The sequence below is a fragment of the Zalophus californianus genome, chromosome 12, assembly GCF_009762305.2.
Source record: "Zalophus californianus isolate mZalCal1 chromosome 12, mZalCal1.pri.v2, whole genome shotgun sequence".
NCBI classification, from domain to species: domain Eukaryota; kingdom Metazoa; phylum Chordata; class Mammalia; order Carnivora; family Otariidae; genus Zalophus; species Zalophus californianus.
The window spans coordinates 36,701,409-36,726,750 of NC_045606.1; the positions used below are offsets into that span (position 1 = coordinate 36,701,409).

General features: G+C 39.4%; 1 long non-coding RNA gene across 3 annotated transcripts in view; it reads left to right on the top strand.

The window, feature by feature from the left end:
- The window catches only part of LOC113911631, a 42,770-nt gene extending 17,841 nt beyond the window's left edge, over positions 1–24,929 (top strand). The window contains exons 2-3 of one of the 3 annotated variants that reach the window (XR_003516558.1): positions 20,542–20,727; positions 24,850–24,929. This is a non-coding gene — a long non-coding RNA (uncharacterized LOC113911631). Of the gene's footprint in view, positions 1–20,541; positions 20,832–24,849 lie in introns of those variants that run through there. The other 2 variants (XR_003516559.1, XR_003516560.1) reach the window with 2 other exon arrangements.
- The last annotated feature ends 413 nt before the right edge of the window (positions 24,930–25,342 follow it).

The window sequence follows — 25,342 nt, forward strand, 5'->3', positions numbered from 1 at the left end:
TGATTAGAAAGTAGGGTACATGGTGTGATGTGGTGAAACCAGAAGGTGAAACTGGTAAAAGCCACAAGAAGGAGAAGGCACTATGAAGCAAGGTTGAAACTGAAAAGGTCCAAGGGAACTGAAAATGGAATCTCTCCAGGGAGACTGAAGTGCATATCTCAGGGTTCATTGGAGGCAGGATGATGATGTCCTCCCCTAACACTTGAGCCAAGCCCCACTATGGGGTGGAAGGATAAGGTGTGACATTTATTCATTCAATCCTAATGGCTCACTGTGTCCCAAGCACGGACTCTCTCTAGTTCCCAGGGCACAGAGTGAAGCAGGGTTGGCCCCAACAAATACATAGGGAGGTCAGAGTCTTCTTGAGTGTCCTCACTAATTGAAAATTGTTTCAGTTCTTTTTACATGGCAGTATATTAAATGCCAAACACTAGCTTTAATGCTTTAAGGATATTTTTACATGGTAGCTAATTAAAGCTAAAGATTAAAGGGGAAAACACTTTCAGGTTCATAATACTTAGGTACCTTACAGCATCTTTGTTTACATTACATCAGCTGTCTCCTAGAAGCAGCAAAGCACAAGGCCCAATAACATGGGTTCTGAAGCAGGAATGCCTGGGTTTGAATCCCAAATTTGCCATTAGATTGGTGACTTTGTACAAATATCACTCAACTCCCTCATTTGCAAACAGAAAATAATAGCATCTATCACAAATTCTCATAAGAACTGAAAGGGTTAATAATTGTAAAGCACTAACAGTATCAGCGCACAGTAAGCGTTACATATTTGTTGACTAAAGATATTGAAAACTTTATGTCTTTAAGGTATTAAAAACTTCGTGAATGGAGTTCATAATAAATCACATTCATTTGCACTCTGTAAATTGCTTAACTTTTCCAGTGGTTAGTATTCTCCATGCTCACTTTCTCAAAGTCCCCATGACGAATTTCCACTTACCATTCAACAATTGCTGACAGGGCTCCCGCCTGTGAAAACCAGTGAACCCCTATGTTGCAAATGAGTGTCAGTAATGGCGATAGTAAGGGTTTCACAATCTGTGAGTGAGACTAAAGCTCACAAATGCAATCGGAAATGAGGCACTTCTGCCACTTCTAAATCACTTCAGACCCTTTCAGGCTATAACAAAGTGCTGGGGATGTGACTCATAGCTTTTGCCTCAGGGTGGAGAGGTGAAAAACTTACTGGCTTTGCTAGTCTGACAGAACTGCATTCAAATCCTGACCCAGTCCTTACTAACTGCAAAGCAGGCAACTTAATGAAACTTCCTTAATCTAAAAGGGCCACGTTGGCTGAGTCCTAAAATACGCATATATGCAACCCCATAATTTAGGAAATGGTCACTCTTCTTGGCTAAGTAGCAACAGACAGTATGTAGTTTGGGTGTTCAGAAACTGGAGTATCTAGGGATCAGATACACACATTTGTATTTTTCAGTGGAGAAAGGAAAGCAGTGCTACCTCAAACCTGTTTTTTTGGAAGCTTTTATTGGCCAAAGCTTTCTATCTTTACTTCTGTTTAGCCTTTTAGAAGTTGATAACATTCAGGCATTTCCTTTGGCAAATCTGGCACATACTAAAGAGAAAGGACATACATATTTTTCAGTTTTTCTGGTGAAAGTGGATGTGCAACATATAAAAGAATGGTGACTAGTCAGACACCACTTACCAGTAACAAGATGCCAGGCACCAATTACAGAAGATACTATTCCCTGCTTACTCCACCACTGACCCCAGAGGAGGAACTGACTCTGCAAACAGCTAAAATCATAGTCATTCTCTTCATTTCCTGTGTGGCACCCCCCCACCCCCCAACACAGGAATAATCCCATAATCAGTCAGTGTCAAGGTCCTGGGTTTATTTCGTTCCCAAGGAGATTGATGCCTGAAAGAGTTGTCTTTTAAATTTTGGCCTCTTCTTCCTAAATGAGAAAGCTTTTTAGAAAGACAATCATGGTATCAGGTTAGTCATCTAAACATGTGATTTCACCCTGGATATAAAGGAACATGAAAGAGGGCTAAATTAGGATGAATTACTATGGAACACCTCATTTTTTATTACTTTATATATTCAGTGATAAGAACGGTCTGTAACCTGGAGGTACAAATCATTGTTGGACAAGCATTATTATCCATATAAATGATTTGTCTATGGTCACAAAGCTTGTTAGTAGCCAACTCAGAACAAGAACCTAGGGTATGGGATTGCAATTTCTGGACTGTTTTTCTTTGCCATTCACTCTTGGTAATTAACATAATCAAAATCTACTTAGAGATAAGTGGGTACAACAAAATAAATTATTGTTCCTTTTGTTGGATGAGTTTGTTTTGACCTGGATATTAAATTTCCCCAAATCCCACTGTCTTTAGTTATGTCTGTTCTGATTTTTATTTTTTTTAAACAATGCTTATAGCTTTTAGACTATTGATCTGTATTTAGGGAGATAGCTTTAGTAACTACCAAACAGGAAGTCATCCAGGTAAATCTGGGACACCTGTGGAACTCAGAAGCAAGGCTAACTAAGCACTTAAAATATGCAAAGAATGGAGGAAGCTGAAAGCAGACCATGTGATTTGGTTTACTCTTGGTTTTTCCTAAAGGAAAAAGAATCCCACCTTTTTAGACCCAATTTGGCTCTCATCTGTAAAGGTCAGAGATCCATCCTGCCTGCTTCTTTCCAATAGCATACTCTCTCTACCATAATTCACTCTCTTCTTTATTATTACATTTTTGTCTTGTTCTATTAAATAAGGGACTTTTCCTTTAGTCTTCTTCTGATATCCCAGGATCAACCAATAGTGATATAAATTGGCAAATGACCTTGGGTCCAGAGGTCTGGTGGGTCATTCCCTAAGACTAAAGTCAGGATAACATTGATGTGGCTATTAATCTCCTTTACAGTCCAGGTAAGAGGCTGATGACACCTTGGAATAGCAGGTAAGTAGGAAAGTAAATGAAGATTCTTGGAGAATTCTGAATTCCCAAAGCCACGTCACTATATTCTTCCATCTCTTCCCGTAAGTCTGCTCCTTGTCACTGTTACAATAACACTTTCCATTACGTGAAACTAAAACGGGAGACAGAACATTGCCACATTATCTGGGGACACTTTGTCTAGTAATGGTTGTTTAGTGTTTTGTTTTGCTTTATTTTGAAGTCTGGGCTGGGTGGTGAGGGGGTGAATGAATGATAATGTCATTAATTATGAAAGAAATCTGACTTATTTGTTAATGTATATCCAGCTAAATTATGCAACTAAACTATTTGTAACTCATTTATTTGAGTATATATTTTATAGATAATGTATTAGTGTGTAGTAAAAAAGATCTTGTACTATAAACTGTAGTTATGATTTGAATGACTGGCCTGAGCAGGTTGTGAAAGAAGATCACATATCTCTTGTTGGTAGCCCCCAGGTCAGCCTAAAAAGAAATAAAATTTCTTAAATCTTGGTTTGCAGTAATGGAAAGGATTCAGAGTAAATACAGGGTCTCCTATCTGAGTAGTGGAGTATTGTTAATTTATTGTTAATTTAGTATCAATGTCTTCTCCTAAGGATGCTGTAAATTGAAGACCCTTTAATGGATTTTTTTTAACCCATGGGTGTTAAAGAGTAAACTTACAAATCAGGCTCGATCCTGTTCTTGATAATGTTATGTTTTGAGACTAATTTTTGCAGATAGAGTGGAGTATAACTCACCACCATATTTTCTTCCTCACAATTTGGATTAATTCTTTAAAATGATAAGAAAAATAATAAAAAGTAGCCCAACCAAATACTCACTTCTTCACTTAATATTTTGTTGCTTGGCAGTTTTCTTCACTGTCATTTTTCAGTGGAAAAATACCTGAAATTTATCTACTGAAATTCAGCTGAACAGAGTAATTTAAAAAGAAACAATAGCATACTAATAATAAGATAAACATTCAAATGCAGTACAGCATTTGTTTCTAATTACCACTTCATCAAGTCCTAGTTACAAATTAAGTCGCTTTTATTTCAATTAACAATTTAATGGTGCTTTAGAGAGATAAAGAATTTTTAAAAAAGAAACCAAACCTCTGATAAAGTACACCCAATTTTCTCCCAAAAGAAAACATGGTAAAGGTATCAAGCTATAAGAAAAAGCCTGGGATAAATGATTTGTGGACTGTACTGTCCACCACAGGTAGGAGATGTAGATAACGTAGATAATGTTTTTCTTTTTTGGTGGGGGGGGTTGTTTGTTTTGTCTGCTGAGAACTTCTCTCCTATTCTGCCTAAGTTGTCTCTTCTGATATCCTACACGGGGGAAAGGCCAGCTAGGCAGCCATGCATCTATCTAACAAATATTTATTGAGCATCTACTTTGTGCCAGGCACTTAAGTGCCAGGTCATGAGGATTCAGTGATGAATAAAATCTAGTTCCTTCTCTCAGGAACTTCTCTTGTGTAATGGTAGAGACAGATATATAAACTAATAGTCACAGTGTAATGTGTCTAAGACAATAACTGAGTGAGAAGAGCTATAATGAAGATGGATAAATTCATTTAATCTAATGTGTTATAGGATTTCATCCAAAGGTTATTTTTTAAAATTTTTAATTGTTAATCACCATACATTACATCATTAGTTTTAAATGTAGTGTTCCATGATTCATTGTTTGTGCATAACACCCAGTGCTCCACGCAGAACGTGCCCTCCTTAATACCCATCACCAGACCAACCCATCCCCCCACCCCCTCCCCTCTAGAACCCTCAGTTTGTTTTTCAGAGTCCATCATATCTCATAGTTCATCTCCCCCTCCCGATTCCCCCCTTCATTCTTCCCCTCCTGCTATCTTCTTTTTTTTTTTCTTAACATATATTACATTATTTGTTTCAGAGGTACAGATCTATGATTCAACAGTCTTGCACAATTCACAGCGCTCACCATAGCACATACCCTCCCCAATGTCTATCACCCAGCCACCCCATCGCTCCCACCTCACCCCCACTCCAGCAACCCTCAGTTTGTTTCCTGAAATTAAGAATTCCTCATATCAGTGCGGTCATATGATACATGTCTTTCTCTGATTGACTTATTTCACTCAGCATAACACCCTCCAGTTCCATTCATATCGTTGCAAATGGCAAGATCTCATTTCTTTTGATGGCTGCATAATATTCCATTGTGTATACATACCACCTCTTCTTGATCCATTCATCTGTCGATGGACATCTTGGCTCTTTCCACAGTTTGGCTATTGTGGACATTGCTGCTATAAACATTGGGGTGCACGTACCCCTTCGGATCCCTACATTTGTATCTTTGTGGTAAATACCCAGTAGTGCAATTGCTGGATCGTATGGTAGCTCTATTTTCAACTGTTTGAGGAACCTCCATACTATTTTCCAGAGTGGTTGCACCAGCCTGCATTCCAACCAACAGTGTAGGAGGGGTCTCCTTTCTCCACATCCCCGCCAACATCTGTCGTTTCCTGACTTGTTAATTTTAGCCATTCTGACTGGTGTGAAGTGGAATCTCATTGAGGTTTTGATTTGGATTTCCCTGATGCCGAGCGATGTTGAGCACTTTTTCATGTGTCTGTTGGCCATTTGGATGTCTTCTTTGGAAAAATGTCTGTTCATGTCTTCTGCCCATTTCTTGATTGGATTATTTGTTCTTTGGGTGTTGAGTTGGATAAGTTCTTTATAGATTTTGGATACTAGCCCTTTATCTGTCATTGGCAAATATTTTCTCCCATTCTGTCGGTTGTCTTTTGGTTGTGTGGACTGTTTCTTTTGCTGTGCAAAAGCTTTTCCTCTTGATGAAATCCCAATAGTTCATTTTTGCCCTTGCTTCCCTTGCCTTTGGCGATGTTTCTAGGAAGAAGTTGCTGCGGCTGAGGTCGAAGAGGTTGCTGCCTCACATCTAGGTCTTTCAACCATTTGGAGTCTATTTTTGTGTGTGGTGTAAGGAAATGGCCCAGTTTCATTCTTCTGCATGTGGCTGTCCAATTTTCCCAACACCATTTGTGGAAGAGACTGTCTTTTTTCCATTGGACATTCCTTCCTGCTTTGTCAAAGATGAGTTGACCATAGAGTTGAGGGTCCATTTCTGGGCTCTCGATTCTGTTCCATTGATCTATGTGTCTGTTTTTGTGCCAGTACTATACTGTCTTGATGATGACAGCTTTGTAATAGAGCTGGAAGTCCGGAATTGTGATGCCGCCAGCTTTGCTTTTCTTTTTCAACATTCCTCTGGCTATTGGGTCTTTTCTGGTTCCATACAAATTTTAGGATTATTTGTTCCATTTCTTTGAAAAAAGTGGATGGTATTTTGATGGGGATTGCATTGAATGTGTAGATTGCTCTAGGTAGCATTGACATCTTCACAATGTTTGTTCTTCCAATCGATGAGCATGGAACATTTTTCCATTTCTTTGTGTCTTCTTCAATTTCTTTCATGAGTATTTTGTACTTTTCTGAGTACAGATCCTTTGCCTCTTTGGTTAGATTTATTCCTAGGTATCTTATGGTTTTGGGTGCAACTGTAAATGGGATCGACTCCTTGATTTGTCTCTCTTCTGTCTTGTTGGTGTATAGGAATGCCACTGATTTCTGTGCATTGATTTTATATCCTGCCACTTTACAGAATTCCTGTATGAGTTCTAGCAGTTTTGGGGTGGAGTCTTTTGGATTTTCCACATAAAGTGTCATATCATCTGCAAAGAGTGAGAGTTTGACTTCCTCCCTGCCGATTTGGATGTCTTTGATTTCTTTTTGTTGTCTGATTGCTCTGACTTTGAATACTATGTTGAAAAGCAGTGGTGATAGTGGACATCCCTGCCGCGTTCCTGACCTTAGGGGGAAAGCTCTCAGTTTTTCCGCATTGAGAACGATATTTGCTGTAGGTTTTTCATGGATGGCTTTTATGATATTGAGGTAGGTACCCTCTATCCCTATACTCTGAAGAGTTTTGATCAAGAAAGGATGCTGTATTTTGTCAAATGCTTTCTCTGCATCTATTGAGAGGATCATATGATTCTTGTTCTTTATTTTGTTAATATATTGTGTCACGTTGATTGATTGCGGATGTTGAACCAACCTTGCAGCCCAGGCATAAATCCCACTTGGTCATGGTGAATAATCCTTTTAATGTACTGTTGGATCCTATTGGCTAGTATTTTGGTGAGAATTTTTGCATCCATGTTCATCAAGGATATTGGTCTGTAATTCTCCTTTTTGATGGGGTCTTTGTCTGGTTTGGGGATCAAGGTAATGGTGGCCTCATAAAATGAGTTTGGAAGTTTTCCTTCCATTTCTATTTTTTGGAACAGTTTCAGGGGAATAGGTATTAATTCTTCCTTAAATGTTTGGTAGAATTCCCCTGGGAAGCCATCTGGCCCTGGGCTTTTGTTGGGAGATTTTTGATGACTGCTTCAGTTTCCTTAGTGTTTTTAGGTCTGTTCAGGTTTTCTATTTCTTCCTGGTTCAGTTTTGGTAGTTGATACATCTCTAGGAATGCATCCATTTCTTCCAGGTTATCTAATTTGCTGGCATAGAGTTGCTGATAATATGTTCGTATAATTGTTTGTATTTCTTTGGTGTTGGTTGTGATCTCTCCTCTTTCATTCATGATTTTGTTGATTTGGGTCATTTCTCTTTTCTTTGTGATAAGTCTGGCCAGGGGTTTATCAATCTTAATTCTTTCAAAGAAACAGCTCCTAGTTTTGTTGATCTGTTCTACTGTTCTTTTGGTGTCTATTTCATTGATTTCTGCTCTGATCTTTATTATTTCTCTTCTCCTGCTGGGTTTAGGCTTTATTTGCTGTTCTTTCTCTAGGTCCTTTAGATGTAGGGTTGGGTTGTGTATTGGAGACCTTTCTTGTTTCTTGAGAAAGGCTTGTATTGCTATGTACTTTCCTCTTAGGACTGCCTTTGCTGCATCCCAAAGATTTTGAAGAGTTGTGTTCTCATTTTCATTGGTTTCCATGAATTTTTTTAATTCTTCTTTAATTTCCTGGTTGACCCATTCATTCTTTAGTAGGATGCTCTTTAGCCTCCATGTATTTGAGTTCTTTCCGACTTTCCTCTTGTGATTGAGTTCTAGTTTCAAAGCATTGTGGTCTGAAAATATGCAGGGAATAATCCCAATCTTTTGGTACCGGTTGAGACCTGATTTGTGACCTAAGATGTGATCAATTCTGGAGAATGTTCCATGGGCACTAGAGAAGAATGTGTGTTCCATTGCTTTGGGATGAGATGTTCTGAATATGTCTGTGAAGTCCATTTGGTCCAGTGTTTCATTTAAAGTCTTTATTTCCTTGTTGATCTTTTGCTTAAATGATCTGTCCATTTCAGTCGGGGGTGTTAAAGTCCCCCACTATTATTGTATTGTTGTCTATGTGTTTCTTTGCTTTTGTTATTAATTGCCTTATATAATTGGCTGCTCCCCTGTTAGGGGCATAGATATTTACAATTGTTAGATCTTCTTGTTGGATAGACCCTTTAAGTAGGATATAGTGTCCTTCCTCATCTCTTATTACAGTCTTTGTTTTAAAATCTAATTTGTCTCATATAAGGATTGCCACCCCTGCTTTCTTTTGGTGTCCATTAGCATGGTAAATGGTTTCCCACCCCTTCACTTTCAATGTGGGGGTGTCTTTGGGTCTAAAATGAGTCTCTTGCAGACAGCATATCGATGGGTCTTGTTTTTTAATCCAATCTGATAGCCTGTGTCTTTTGATTGGGGCATTTAGCCCATTTACATCAGGGTAACTATTGAAAGGTATGGATTTAGTGCCATTGTATTGCCTGTAAAGTGACTTTTACTGTATATTGTCTGTATTCCTTTCTGGTCCATGTTGCTTTTAGGCTCTCTCTTTGCTTAGAGGACCCCTTTCAATATTTCTTGTAGGACTGTTTTCGTGTTTGCAGATTCCTTTAGTTTTTGTTTGTCCTGGAAGATTTTTATCTCTCCCTCTATTTTCAATGACAGCCTAGCTGGATATAGTATTCTTGGCTGCTTATTTTTCTCATTTAGTGCTCTGAAGATATCATGCCGGTCCTTTCTGGCCTGCTAGGTCTCTGTGGATAGGTCTTTTGGCAGTCTAATGTTTCTACCATTGTAGGTTACATATCTCTTCTCCCGAGCTGCTCCAGGATTTTCTCTTTGTCTCTGAGACTCGTAAGTTTTACTATTAGATGTTGGGGTGTTGACCTATTTTTATTGATTTTGAGAGGGGTTCTCTGTGCCTCCCGGATTTTGATGCCTGTTTCCTTCCTCACATTCGAGAAGTTCTGTGCTAAAATTTGCTCCAATATACTTTCTGCCCCTCTCTTTCTTCTTCTTGTAGGATCCCAATCATTCTAATGTTTCGTCTTATCATATCGCTTATCTCTCGAATTCTGCCCTCGTGATCCTGTAGTTGTTTCTCTCATTTTCTCAGCCTCTTTATTTTCCATCATTTGGTCTTCTATATCACTGATTCTCTCTTCTGCCTCATTTATCCTAGCAGTTAGTGCCCCCATTTTTGTTTGCACCTCATTAATAGCCTTTTTGATTTCAACTTGGTTAGATTTTAGTTCTTTTGTTTCTCCAGAAAGGGTTTCTCTGATAACCCCATGCTTTTTTCAAGCCCAGCTAGTATCTTTAAAGTCATGATTTGAACTCTACGTTCGACATTGTACTAATGTCCGTATTGAGTAGGTCCCTGGCAGACGGTACTACCTCTTGTTCTTTTTGTTGAGGTCATTTTTTTCGTCTTGTCATTTTGTCCAGAGGAGAATAAATGAATGAGAAAACAAAATGGTAACAGGGTAACAACGTCCCCAGAAAATATACTCTAATCAAATCAGAAAAGACCTGAAACCAGGGGAAAAGAAAGGGAAAGAAAGAAAAAAAAAGAAAAGAAAAAGATAAAAACAAGAACAGAACACAAGAAAAAAGAAACAATATGATCAAATATGATCAGGCTGGTGCCTAGATCAGTGCCACACACTAGATTTTCGGTGTATTTTAGTCTGTTAGAAGAAAGTGCCTCCTAAAATTTTAAAGAAAGAAAGACTTATATGTGCACAAGATAAGGGTTGATACGATGAAGGGATGGAATATGACTGTAAAGATGAAAATTATAAAAAATTTTAAAAAAGGAATTGATAAGATATTTGAAAAAAGAAAGAAGAGGATTAAAAAAAAGGAAAGAAGGAAAGGAAAAAAAGGGGGGAGAGACTGTGATCAGGCAGGAGACTAGAAGAAAGCCATACACTAGAGATTTAGGGTATATTTTGATCTGTTAGAAGAAACTGTATCTCAAAATTTTAAAGAGAGAACAACTTACATATATATCTGCCAAAAATAAGGGTAACTACTATGAAGGGATAGAATATGACTCTAAAAATGAAAACTAAAAAATTTTTTTAAAAAGGGATTGATAAGATGGTTGAAAAAAGGAAAAAGAAAAATTCAAAAAAAAAAAACCAGTTAAAAAAATTAACTTTGAAAGACTAATGAATCATTGTAAAAAAGCCATGAATTCTATGTGCAGTATTCCCCTAGCGCTGGAGTTCTGCTGTTCTCATTGATCGGTAAACTTGGTATTGGCTGGCTGTTCTTGCTGATCTTCTGGGGGAGGGGCCTGTTGCCCTGGTTCCCAAATGTCTTTGCCGGAGGCGGAATTGCCCCGCCCTTGTCGGCCATCTGCTCGGGTTTGCTCCTGGGAGCTTTTGTTCCCTGCGAGCTTTCCGTACAGCGTTGGAGGATGACAGTGAAAATGGTGGCCTCTCAACCTCCGACCCGGAGGAGCCGAGAACTTGTGGCCGCGCTCCTCAGTGCACCCCCATAGAAGAGCAGTCAGTCACTCCTGTCTCACTGGTCTCTGGCCGCACTCCCTGCTCACCCGACCTGTGATCGAGCGTTTCTATCTCTGGCACCCGACCCCGTGTGGAGTCTCCAAACCCAGCAGATCCCTGCGGTGCGCTCCTGTGCTGCTCCTCCCAGGGTAGGAAGGGAAATCTCCCCAGATCTGCCACTTGTTGGGTCCCTGCTGTAGGAGCAGTGGCCCGACTGTGCCGCGGATCACAATTTATGGCAACCCCAGCTGAGAGCCCACGCCTCGGCTCCGTCTCTGCAGCTGGCTTCCCCGCACCGATACCTGGGAGCTCTGCTGCACTCAGACACCCCTGGTCTTTCTGTGACCCTGAGGGTCCTGAGACCACAGTGTCCTGCGAGGGTTCTACCCCCGCTTAGCCACTGGAGCGACGTCCCTCAGTGGAGCCGACTTCTAAAAGTTCTGATTTTGTGCTCTGCGGCTCTATCACTTGCCAGAAGCAGCCAATGGAGGCCCCCTCCCCCGCCGTCTATCCTCCCGAATATCGCCTCGGATTCACTTCTCCTCACGTCCTACCCTCCAGAAAGTGGTCGCTTTTCTGTTCAGAGAGTTGTTGCTATTCTTTTCCTCTATCTCCTGTTGAGTTTGTAGTTGTTCAGAATGGTTTGAACCCTATCCAGCTGAATTCCTGAGACCAGATGAAATCCAGGTCTCCTACTCCTCTGCCATCTTGCTCTGCCTCTTCATTCAAAGGTTTGTAAATGGACAGGGGAATATTCCCCCCATCTCTCTCTCTCTCTCTCTCTCTCTCTCTCTCTCTCTCACACACACACACACACACACACACACACACTGCTGTGGGTGAAATTTCAGGTGTATTTGGTGAAGTTGGTGATATGTTGATACTTATATAGGGAACCAGAAACACTAACTGTCCATAACACTGAGCTTATTACAGATTTGAATTTCAACTATTGACTGGATAAAGCCATAGAATGTTAGAGCTTCAAGGAATTGCTGAGTATATCTAATTGACACATTTTATGGTGAGGAAACTGAAACCTAGAGAAACTAAGTCATTTGCTCAAGAAGACCTAGATAATCATTGGAAGTCAACATTAGAGATCAGCTCTCCTAATCCTTAGTACAACATGTTGGAGATATTTTGTCTTTATTCACAATGCAGGCATTTGCTTGGCAGTGTCTAATTTGACCTCCCTACAGACTCAAGATCCATAACCCTTATTCTCTCTGTTATGCTCATGAAACCTTCCATGTCAGCAGCCACATCTGCTAAATGAAATTAATACTTTGCATTTTTAAAATGGGAGCAGAGAAACTCAAGATAGAAAACAATTCTGAAAATTCTTGAGTAGTGTCTTGTAGCGTTTTTGAAGGGTGTCATCAACCTGAAATAAATGTCTACTGGGCTTGTATTGGTAATACATGTCTGATTCATGGATAGTGTATTAGTTTCCTATGGGCACTATAACAAATTATCACAAACTTGGTGGCTTAAAACACTAGAAATTAATTCTCCCATAGTTCTGGAGGCCAGAAATTTGAAATCAGTATTGCTGGGCTAAAATCAAGCTATTGGCAGTGCCCACTACTGGCTATTGTGTGGAATATGGTCCTTGCCACTTCCTGCTTTTGATAGCTACTGCTATTCCTTGACTTGTGGCCAAGTCACTCCAATCTTTCCCTGTGGTAATATTGCCTTCCCTCTTCTCTGGAGGACACATGTAAATACCCTTAGGATCCACCTAGATAATGCAGGATTATCTCCCCATTTCAAGATCCTTAGCTTAACCACATCTTCAAAGTCCCTTTTTGCCAATAAGATAGCCCCAGTTCCAGGTTTTAGGATGTGGATATCTGGGGGGGGCCATTATTCAGCCCACCAAAGGTGGCTAACTGGTTATCCATTCTTCAGTCAGAGACCATGACACAGAATTTCTTCTTGCTTTTTTTTCTCATTCATTTTGCACATAATTATTTTGCTTGGATCTTTCAGAGACTTTTACTAGATTTTTTCTTTTTTGCTACATCTCTCAAAAATATCTTATGATTTTTTTCATAATCTCATTCATGAATTTTTTTTCTAAGTGTTTGGCCATCTGTCTTGGTCAGTGCTCTAAAGTAATCAAAATCACTTTGGAACTGAATAAGGAGGAAGAATCAAGAGATCTGTGTGTTTTACATGTTAGAACTGTGTTGTTGTTTATGTCTATTTTTAGAGTTGGAGGTAATCTGCTGACCATGACTACTGTTTTCAAGGAATCAGTATTGTTATTCCCAGCCACATAGGCAGATAAGATGGCTGGGTGCTTTAATAATCACCATTGATTCACTGTCAGATGGATCCATGCTCTATGACAACTTTTCAGTATTACAGACTTAACCAGCTAAAAAGGCATCCCCTCTTCCTGTGTACAGAAAAAACATTGGTGAATGGGGACGACAGCCAGAAGCCCTGTGGCAGGAAAATAAATTTAAATGTGCCCTTTCATGCTGTGTAAGAACTCCTGTGCTAGAGGTGGACTCTTCAGTGTGTCTTGTCTGGTTTTCTGATTCCAGTTGATATCTAGGCATATAAGGCAGCTTTGTTATAGGACCAGAGGGCACCACAAATTGTTACGCATGAAGCATGGAGTTCAGCACACAGACCATTCAAGAATAAGACTTAGTATTGGTCAAGGACATTGGACTGAGAACCACCATGAGAAGAGAGATGCGGCCAGTTCTGAGACTGGTTTCCTAAGCAGAGCGACTGGGTTCCATCCTCACAGGTGACCTCTGGCCCAGTTTGGAACAGAGCTCCCTGCAAGTGGCAAAGACAGAGAGGAGTTATTGGGAAAGACTGAGAACCATGCCTTTATTGACTGCATTAATCCCTACAGCTGTATTCCCCAACTTCCTACTGATTTTGTTTGTGAAACAAGTTCCACTCCTCCCTAAGAGGGAACATATAGTAAATTCATCTTCATTCACAGCAACTCAACTCATACTGTAAAAACTTAGTAGTGCTGTTTGAACTTTTTAATTCCTTATCAAATTTGGCTGCAAGTTCATTGAACGTAGGAAAAAAATAGCCTAGGACTTTAACATTTCTTCAGACAATGGAGAACATACAAAGAAGTTATTTTTGATGTATCTACCACACCCTCCAAATATGATGGTGGATATTTTTCCTATATAAATTCCTTTCCTATATAAATGGTACTTAATCTTTTCTTGAAGGGTAAAGATACGATCATATTCTTTTTCCTCCAGTCCAAAGATAACCAGATTTCTTTCAGATTATAAGTAATTTAAATTTGATATTCTTTCAGGAGAATTTCAAGAATGATAAGCGGTAAGGTCCTGCTGCTGTTTTTACTTTGGAACATGACAAGCGATAAAATGAAGGGAGAAGAAAGGTTGATTGTGGTCTCTGAAAAGAGAGCTTTAGTATATAGCAAAAAGCATATTCGAATGACTAGAAACCTTGGTTACCTGCATGACCACAAGGGTTAGCCGAGCATCTGTGTCCTGATAGGTTAAATGTAAAATAATACTGAACTTGCTGTGTTGTAAGGATGCCATCTGTTTGTAAACTGGAAATCCATGTTAGATGTTATCTGCGTGGCTTAGTTATAATGGAGAAATGGTCTTCAGCTCTGTGATGATCCTTTTATAAATGAGTAGACTAGATCAACATTTACATTCAGGTTCTAGCTTGCCCATAATTTTCCTGGCTCCTTTTCCAAATCAAATGTGGCAGCAGTTGTGACTGAATTAGTCTAACTGCTCAGACACCTGCACCTTCTGTTTGGTCACCCTTGTCTCTTTTCCAAGGCCAAGTGCTGTGATCACTTATTCTCGTCAGCATTGGCTGCTCTTATTGAGCACTAATAGGCAGGACATCAGCTCGTCTCTCAGAGAGCAGCTCCAAGGTCGGTACCCTGTTATAAACCTACCAAGTCAGGAACACCTTCCAGGCTTTCTTCTGTCAGAGGCTGGAAGAAGAGAACAAGATGCTCAGGGCTGGGAATGACGGGCTTCAGCCCTGCACAGTCTCTACCCTTTGCTTTATCCTTCAAAGGGATAAGGAATGTTGTTATTGCTGCTATGGCCACTCCTCTCTTGGCTTGTTCTCAGGGCAGATTGGATGCAATATATATGGCCTTACTGGTTGTTGAAACAGATATTCTTCTATAATGGTTTGTAAATAACTGTTGCCTGGTGCTCTGAGTAACTTACACTACCCATGTGGTAATTGCAGCTTCTCCAGTCCCTCCTTCCTCTCCAACAATGCAAAGGTCAGCCTGGCACAGTAGGAGGTCTCCAGACATTTCTGGTGGCCCTTTCTGATTGTAAATGGTGATTTGAATACCTCTTCTAGCTGTGTCCTTGGGCTCTCAGGATAATGCAGGAAATTTCAGGATAATATAGAGGATATATTGCTTTCCATTTGAAAATGTTTAATTTCCACTCAAAAATAAATATTGATCAAGAGCTTACCATGTCCTAGGCATTATTCCAGGTACTAGTGATTTTTCAGATCTACATCTTGTTGTTATTACAGGAGAAGACTTTGGCTCAGTCCACCTTGAACCAAAGGGAAAAAAACACCTCACACAAAGATTTCTAAATCTGGTCTTTTCTACTGATTATGCTAACCTCTGTCACATGACAAACCACATTCATTAACTAATGAGGTCAGAGGACAGCTTCACTTGGACCTTTTATTTCTTCATCCCTGAAATCATACTTTATGCGAATTTATGTTTTGAAAAGTCTAGGTAGTTTAAAGTTCACATATCATATAGAAGTGAAGGGACAGGAACTTAAAGCCCTATTTTCCTGGGAAAATGTAAAATACAGTGGATGTGTTCCAAAGCTATTTTAGGGAACAGAAAGATAGCCACTATGCATCCACTGGTCAATGCAACATTAATTGCTTCCTTCAGAAAACAAGTCATATCCTTTGTTCAACCTCAGAAAACTAGAAGTATGGTGATTTAATAAGTTTCCTGCCTGTCCTCGTATTTCCCTCTATTTTTTTATGGTGCTAGATGTGTGCAAAAGTAATACTCCTTAACACTCTGTCACACTTGGGCAGACACTTTGTGAATTCAGATGCCACACAAATTCCAGGTATATTGTGAGGTCTCTGAGTCACTTGATAAGATTTGTATACGGTTCACACCTAGTTAATATATGATTAAATAAATATCCAGTAAAATACAAACTAAATTGGCTTTCATCCACAAACAACAATGTTGCAAGAATAACTTATAAAACCTGCACATAGGGAAAAAGAGCTTTGTCACAGTGAGTGTGTTTGTCAACCTTATAGCACGTCATAGATTTTCTTTTTCTTTTAAGATTGGAAATATTCCAGTAAAAGAAACAGTTTGGAAGGCTATGGAAAACAACTGGACTATCTCAGGTCTTCAGAGGCAACATTGTGTTCAAAACCTTTGGGTTGTTTTAAAGATGTGTGCTGGGGGCTGAGGGGTGGGGGAGAGAGAAAGAATGGAGAGAAGGAGAGACAGAAAGAGAAAGCAAGCATGCACGCTCAAGTCTCCTTCATTTAAGCCTGACGTCCTCAATGGCATCATGGATGCCAAACACTATGATATCCACTGCATTTTAGTCAAGAAGTTACAGACCGGCCCTTAAGAGTCTCATTTCTTTCTGTTTGACTATTCGGGATGTGTCTTTATGACACAACAATTTTTTTGCCACGTTTATCTAGTGTTTTTCTTTTTCTCAAAGGGAATACTATTCTTTTGCTCTACAGTTGACACAGTGTTCCTATCCCCTGTGGCATACAATCCTTATCTTAGAGTTACTGTAGGTCTCTTTGGGCTGGTCATAAAACTACCAGTAAGCCTGAGGGCTTTTTGGCTCCATGGAAGGTAACAGTTGAGCTCATCCTGGAGCTCAAAGCTAGAGCAGGACAAAGCAGGGCAGCTGACTTTCTGGGGTTTTGCCAACCATAGCATCCTTGGCTGATTGGATTGTTATTGGGAATCTTCTGATTCAGACATAGAACATCATTGTCCAAAGCCTCACAAAATCAAATGTGGTATAAAGTTTTTGCTTTAGAGCTAGAGCATGGCTCTTGTAGCGTTAAGGAATAGATAGATACATTTATTGTCTCAAAGAGCCCTTCTTGCGGGACCCAGAAAGTGGTTGTGGTAAAATTGAGTTATGCCATAGACCCAAATACTCTATGCAGCCAAGGCTAAGTCACTTCAGTTATAACCAGTGTGACTGCTCTCCTCACAGGACTATAAAAATTAAGGAATCATCAAGAATTCGCAAACATAGGCTCGTGAAAATGTCTAACAGATATGTCAAACATAAATGATCTTTTTCTGGTAGGAGAATGAGAAAGAAGCATATTTTATTAGATTCTTATAACCACTGAGAGCCTAACCAGATTGTGAGTGCCTGGCTTCCATTCACTGAATCACAAAATCTCACAGCTGGCAGTGGGTACCTTGAGAGCATCTGGTTCAAATAACTTACATTGCAGATGAGAAAACAGAGGTTCCAATATATTAAATTACTTGCCTAGATCATACAGCTTGTTTATAGCAGTGTCAACACTAGAAGCCCAAGTTTTATGGTGCTGTAACTAGTTTCTTTCCTGGAAGTCCAGATGGACCTATAACCTGGAATTAGTATCTAGGAGAAAGATGGTAAAGATGTCACCCTGAGTCTTGACAGATTGGTAGGGAACCCTGACTGCCTGGCAGGGAATCCTGGAGTTTGTGTTAAGCAGGATTTTGGAGCCACATTCAGGTTTATCATAAAAAAGCTCCCAACGTTAAATACAATTTCTGTCATGGAAAAAAAAAAGGAAGAGAGGCCAGATGCCACATATTTCTGATGTTAGAGCACCCAGTTTTCTTATAGTCATTTTCAGATGTGTTTAAACTGTATGTGATAATTGTAAGAATTGATTTTATAAAATTTTAATGGGAGGGGACTGCAAGGAACAAGTGTCGACTTAAAATTGGTGATAAAATATTGTCAAGTCACAAGTGGCTGCTGTTTGCTCCAGCCTGTGCTGGGAACTGTGAGAGCTACAAAAGAGAGTAGAAGAAAAACGTTTATTTTCTAGTAACCTATACCATAGTAGAGGGAAAATCATTTAGTCATCCTAATGGTATCATGGAAATTTTATAGCAACACAGTTCTTTACATTTTCAAATTGCTTTCAATGCACTGTCTTATTTTATATAGAGAGGACAAAAGAATATATGATTGTGTGCTTAAATTTCATGGTCCTCTAAATTTTGTGGCATTTGTAGATGTTTTAGGGGAGAAAAGGTTTTGAAGGGGGGGAGAGAAGGAGGAAGGGAAGTTTGCGTAAAGTATTCAAATGAGAACTTCGTCAATAAAAAATGAATAAATGGAATCAATAAATTTACTGTATACATTTTATTTCTCAAAAAATTGTTTTAAAATTCTCTTCATATCTCATGGTTAGTTGCTTGGCAGTCTAAGTGATGGAGTGGCACGATGCCTTTAGAGTTCTCCACATGCCTAAATGAGAAGCCAAAGTTCAAATAAAGCCATCCAAGCTTTATTTGAATCATTTGAAATGTCCTCAAACAATTCTCTGTGCTGCTGATGTCAGTCATTCAATGAACAGAGAAAAAGAAAACGCAATTGGATCTGCATTTCGCTTATTTTCCATTGAATGCAAAAACTTCCTACTGCCTGAAAAGCATGTCAATACCAAAATTTGCCACAGAATGCATTTCACCAGGAGTTATTATCACTGTGATCTTCTCAATGGCCAGAATGTTACAGGGAATGAGCTGCAGTCGGTCAGTGCCTCAAGTGGGTCCAGTAGATTCATGTTTCTCAGGATACTGTTCCCAAAGTCACTTGGAGTGCTTTTCCTGCTGAAAATGTTAAATTCACTGGATCGGGACCTCTGAAGGTGGTTTCTGGGAATTTCATATACCCCCCGGGGATTCATATATCCATTGAAGTCTGAGAACCATTATACTAATGTCTCCTGATATAGTTTGAGAGATCCCAAAGATGCTAGCCAGGCTCTTGTCTTCCCTACTAATATGATAAATCAGAAAAATGGCCAGTTTTCTGCATGTTCTAAAGCCTATATATAGATGTAAGGCTGGGCATTAGTCAACTAACAGAACCAGAGGTGTCATATTTTGTTTCCTAAGATCACCTCTTCAGATGAGAAGAAGCATGCCTTTACCCTGAAGCAAGTTATGAACTAGCAAATCGCAGTCTCTTGCAACACCTGCAATCACTGATTTCTTTCTTTTCTTTGAATCCTGGCCTCTAAATATTCTTGATATGATAGATAGATAGATAGATAGATAGGAGATAAATAGACAAAGACAGATAAAGACACCTTACCTCCACTACCAGTGACAAAACTTATTTTGCAACCCAGAAACTACTCATTAGTTTTGTTTTGTGAGGGTTCATTTGAATTGCCCACTACTTTTTTCTTTTTTTTTTTAGAGAGAGAGAGCACTCATGCGTGAGAGGGTGAGGGGCAGAGGGAAAGGGAGAGAGAGAATCTTAAGCAAGCTCCATGCCCAGTGCAGAGCCCAACACAGGGCTCAGTGTCAACCCTGAGATCATGACCTGAGCCGAAATCAAGAATCAGACGCTCAACTGACTGAGCCACCCAGGTACCCCAAATTGCCCACTACTTTTAAAGGGAAGCTGTCACACTCTGAATATCCTGAATTGCAGGGCTGTTGCTTTTCTTACTTCTTCATTTTTCTTCTTTTCTCTTACTTCTCTGTTACTGAATAATATTGTATTGAACCAAGGAACCCACTTTTTAGCAAAGAGGGTGTATAGTACGGTTCTTTAGAGAAACAGAACCAATAGGGTGTGTATGTGTGTGTATGTGTGTGTGTGAAAGAGAAATTGATTGATCAATTATAAGGAATTGGCTCACACAATTATGGAGCCTGGCAGGTCCAAAATCTGCAGAGCTAATGTCCTCGTTCAACTATGAAAGCCAGCAGGCTGCTGTAGGACACCAGAAGAGCTTGATGCCCCAGTCTGAACAACTTCAGGCAAGAAACAATGTTCCAGTTTGAAGACCATCAAGGCAGGAGAATAATCTCTTACTCAGGGAAGGGTCACCTTTTGTTCTTTTCAGGCCTTCAGCTGATTGGATGAAGCCTACTCACATTAGGAAAGGCAATTTGCTTTACTCAGTCTACTGATTCAAATGTTCAAATGTTCGAATGTTAATCTCATCCAAAACACCTAACAAACAGAACACAGAAACACCTAGAATAATGTTTGACCAATTCTCTGGGCACCCTGTGCCCAGTGAAATTGATGCACAAAATTAACCATCACATAGAGTGTAGCAGTGGGTGTATAACCATAGGATCTACATACACACAGAAGCTGTCAGCTGTATAGAGGGATAGATAACCTTTTGACGGAATAAATGAGGCATCACCTTGAAGATAATACTCTGCAAAGACAGAGTACAACCTTAAATCAATGATCTTTATGGGGTGCTATGTTCCCAGTAGACTGTCTGGGTACAGAGACGAGTGGTGTTTTCAGGGACCCATGTTTTCTATCACTTAAACTTAGGGAATTTTGGTTTAGAAGTCCTGGTTCCTTTGTAGGAATAATGTATCCTCCAGAGATAACTGAAAGACTCCTTCTATTAAACTTTAAACATGGTTGCCTTTTGGTCATTTCAGACTCTTTATACCAAGAAATCAGCAGGCTAGGAAAGAAGTCACCTGGAAGGTAATTGATCCTAGTAATCAGGTATAAGTGAGTCTCCTACTGGGACAAGAAGCCCTACATGGAAGCAAGGAAGAATACATTGACAATGGAGTGATCCACTGGAGCATATCTCGGTACTACCCTGCATGATTTTTATGGTAAATGGATAAGTGCAACAGTCACGGTATGAAAGGGCACAGTGACAAGGGGCTCAGACCATTCATGAATGAGTCTGGGATGCCTCAGTAAACAAAGTGATGTAATAAATGAAACAGCTCTTTTCATATCTGTAATCCACAGAGTTCTTAATGCAAATGTCACATATTAAGCAAAATATGGAAGTAGCCATGCTCTAAGTAGATCTCACATGATTCATATAGTACTCAGGGTTTTTCTCAAGGCCATTCTGAACTAAGGATTTGCTTAGGTTTGTAGGAAAGATGGATTTTGGAGCTAATGCTGGGTTCAATTTATGTGTCCAAAATAGAGCAAGCTCTCTTGCCAGAAGCATTTAGAAATATGGATATGGTTTCCCTCTTTCCTAGGGGCCAATTTATTGGCTCTTTATCAACATATACGGGATTATTTTGTAGTCTCAAAAAGGGAGATGGGTAAATCTCACAGTGTTCGAAGTTTAACAGATATCTCAAACTGTTTTTCAAATTGACTGCAAACGTAAAGTCACAAAGCCTTGAGGCAAATGTAAGCTGAATCTCGCTGACTCTTTTTAAAATACAATACATCCAAATACTGCTATTTTTTAAAATGTCTGGGACAGCTGGAGATATTTCAAGAGGAGAATTGGAAAGATATTTTTTTATACCTTTAGGCAAGAGTGAATTATTTCAAACACCAAGTGGTTCAAAATCCCATTGAGTTCAAGAGGCTAGCCTTTCTTGGATTTCTAGTGGGCACTGCATTTGGCATAATAAACTTCCTCTACTGCTTCATTTCCTTTGCCTCAGATAGCCACATGCCCTCTAACCAGCCCTTGAGACAGACCTCAGTTCTGAATGATGGATAATCGTCATTTTCACCAATTCGCTTTAAGAACTATGTTTAGTTTCCAAGTACTAAAGCAACATGAACGGCTCCCTTAGGAAAACAGTAAAAATACAATCAAAACAGTTTAAATTTCAAAGGTCAAATTCATAATTCTACACTGCAGCCTAGTTTTCTCCCCATAGGCAATGTGGTATTACATACACTATGAAGCACTGCATTCACACGTAAGGATTAGTCATAGGCTGTCAGAGCTGCCAAGGACCTTGGAGATTATCCATTTCTATGCCTTTCTTTTACAGATGAGACAAAAGGCTCTAGGGAAGTGATAGAATGGAGAGGAAAAGAGACAGAGTTAGATACACAGAGTTCTTAAGTTTGTAGACAAGTTGTAAGCAGCCTACTTAATTGAGAGAATTCTCATATGCAGTGATTTTTTCCATTTCCTTCCCTTGTGCTCTACCTCTCGCCCTCATTCCCACCCCACCCAGCCAACCCTCAACCTTTTTCCGCCTTTCTCAGCAAGCTTACATCTCTGTGAAGGCTTAAGGTGTTAAGTTAGGACAGTTCTTGGGGGTAGTTACCACTTCTATTTAAAGATCTTTTGCATCAACCTCGTTTACATAAAATGGTTGAGAGCAAAGCCCCACTGATGCTGGCTGGGCCTGTAATACAGAAGCAGGAAGCTGATTGTGTCTCCTCTTTGTTAATTACCTTGTATGTGGTTCCCAACAGCAATGCCCTCCTTCTCTTAGGCAGAACTGAAGAGGTCTCATCATTATTTTCTAATCTAAATCCAAGCACTGTGATGCCTGGGTTTACCTACTCTAACCTGTCCTGTAACACTTTGTTCTTTCTAAGACTTCCTGAGCTTTCAACATATCAATTGGGATATGTCCCAATATCCCTTCACCTCTGTTCCTCTACCTCAACAATATTCTTTTCTCAGTGACAAAGGTCATGTTTCATTTTTTTTAGTTCAGGGAAGTCTTAGATAAAAATCTCTTGTATTCCTGGACAAAGATCTGGGGTCTCGGGGTGGGAGACTGGGATCTATTCTAAAATGGAGGGTTGAGGGGTCCCTGGAACACTGAGACTTCTTTGAAAAAGATCAAATCGTGAGAGGTCTTCTATACATATTTTTCTAATGTTGCAAATTTTAAATGCTTTGAAGTTGTGATTTCACCACAAAAAATAGTTTTCTATCAGGCATTTTGTATGGGGCAAATAGTGAAATGTAGTGAATAACCAAATAAATAGATTACACATGTTTTCTTTATAACAGAGACTTTGTCACATGCAAAAGAAGGACTGTTTGGCATTGCTACTTGTTTAATAAAAGAGCTGCCGCAGTGGTCATTGACATAGCAGATCCATTTAGGAGGCGTGGATGAAAAACCTGTGCTCTAAAGGCACTGCCGACAGGAGGGAATGGTGGATAAAAAGCAGGGGCCTTGGAGGCAGAAAAATCCCAGGGACCAAACCTAATTCAACTACGTCTTGCATAACCTTACACAAACAGTGGAACCTCGCTGAACCTGTTTTCTTATCTGCAAAATATTTTAACAAAACCTACCCAGTGAGCTTGATATAAGGATTCAGTAAGAATCTATATGTAGGGGCGCCTGGGTGGCTCAGTTGGTTAAGCGACTGCCTTCGGCACAGGTCATCCCGGAGTCCCGGGGTCGAGTCCCGGGATCGAGTCTTGCATCGGACTCCCGGCTCAGCGGGGAGCCGTCTTCTCCCTCTGACCTTCTCCCCTCTCACGCTGTTTCTCTCTTGCTCGCTCTCTAACAAATAAATAAAGTCTAAAAAAAATCTATGTGTAATAATGCTATATGTAAAAAAATTTGAATTTTACATAGATTTATGTTTTATAAAAATATATTTTACATATAGGCACATATATTAACATATATATATTTATGATGTCTATTACATGATTTATAGCCAATAAATGGTAACAATTATTTTTAGTAATCAAAATAAGTTTTTAGAGATTCAGGTTAGCATATACAATGGCAATACTTTGACAATCTTAAAACTATACTACAAAATAAATTTTTAAGGCATATTCCATTCTTTTTTCCTATCACTATCAGTGCCACAGTAAAAAAAAAAGAACACAGTTGTTTTTCTTTTGTTTCCACATCTGCTATGGGTAAACAGTCTGGAAGAGAAGAGCTGAAGTCTAGGAAACTCACAGGCTAGATAATTAGGTGGTGAATAATTGAGAGTCAACTGAGATCAATATGATTTTTTTTAAGTGACATCACACATTGAGATCACATCTACCAATCAGATCATAATATCATTCAGTAACGCATTTGATTTCAATTAAAATTTGAGGAAAAGTCAGGTAGATGTTCTCATTCACTTTGTAGATGAGAAATTTGAGGCTGGATGAGACTGTGATTTGTCCCCAGTAAAAAGGCTTGCTAATGCAAGATAATAGGGCAAGAACTCAGATTTTTGTAAACTTTTTTTTGAGTTAAAACTTATCTATAGAAAAGTGTACAGACCTTAAGTGCACAGTGCAAAGAAAGGTCTTTCATAAACTGGGTCCCCACTACCTAGATCAAGAAATGGAGTATAACTAGTACCCGGGGGATCTTTTATGCTACTCCCAGTCACTATACCTCAAATCCTCACTTCTATCACCACTCATTAGTTTACATGTTTTTTTTTTTTTAAGATTTATTTATTTTTTTGACAGAGAGTGCAAGCACAAGCAGGGGGAGCAGCAGGCAGAGGGAGAGGGAGAAACAGGCTTCAGGCTTCCCGCTGAGCCGGGAGCCCGATGCAGGGCTTGATTCCAGCACCCTGGGATCATGATCTGAGCCAAAGGCAGACCATCAGTTGAGCCAGCCAGGAGCCTCTAGTTTACATGTTTTAAGAATTTATATAAATTGATATAAATGTACTCTTTGATGTCTCATTTCTTTAGCTCATCATTTTTTTGAGATTCACCCATCTTACTACATGTACCAGTTTTTTTTCAAATTCACTGCTGTATAATATTCCATTATATAAATATACTGCAATTTACCCATACTTCTATAGAAAACATCTGTGTTATTTATAGTTTTTGGTTGCTGTGAACATTATTGTATATCCACTTTGGTGTATATATGTACATCATTTCTGTTGAGTATATAATTAGGGGTACAATTGCTGACCAATGAGGTATGTATAAAAGAAGCCAGATTTTTTGACTTTGGAATCAATCTCAACCTATAATTATCCTCAGTGTAACTGGACTTTCTTCTGATACACAGAGTGACAAGATCTGGAAGTGAGGAAGCTAAGATGGACTGAAAGTCTTTTGGATGCTCTTGGCACCGAGTAGTAATACAGGGCAAGTACCATAGAAAGAACACTTAAAAAGGTCCTGGGAACCAGTTTCTTATGCTGGTCTGATGCTTATTAGGTGTGCCATCTTCAGTAAGTCTCAGAGCCTTCACAGTTGTTCCCTTTGTCCAGATTGCTCATCCCCTTCCTTTTGTCTTGAGTAACTCCTACCCATCCTTCAGGACTCAACCTAATTCTCACTTCTTCAGCACAGCCTTTGCTGATTTCCCCAATCCAGATTCAGTTTGCTGTTACTTTGTTTCTCATAGAAACCCACACTTCCTTTTTTTTTTAAATGTATTTATCTTAATTGTAAGTTTCTAAGTGATAATTTTTCTAAATATTGGTTTATCTTCTACATAATTAGATGGTAAGTTCTCTGAGGGCAGAACCATCTCTTTCTTGCACACCACATGTATT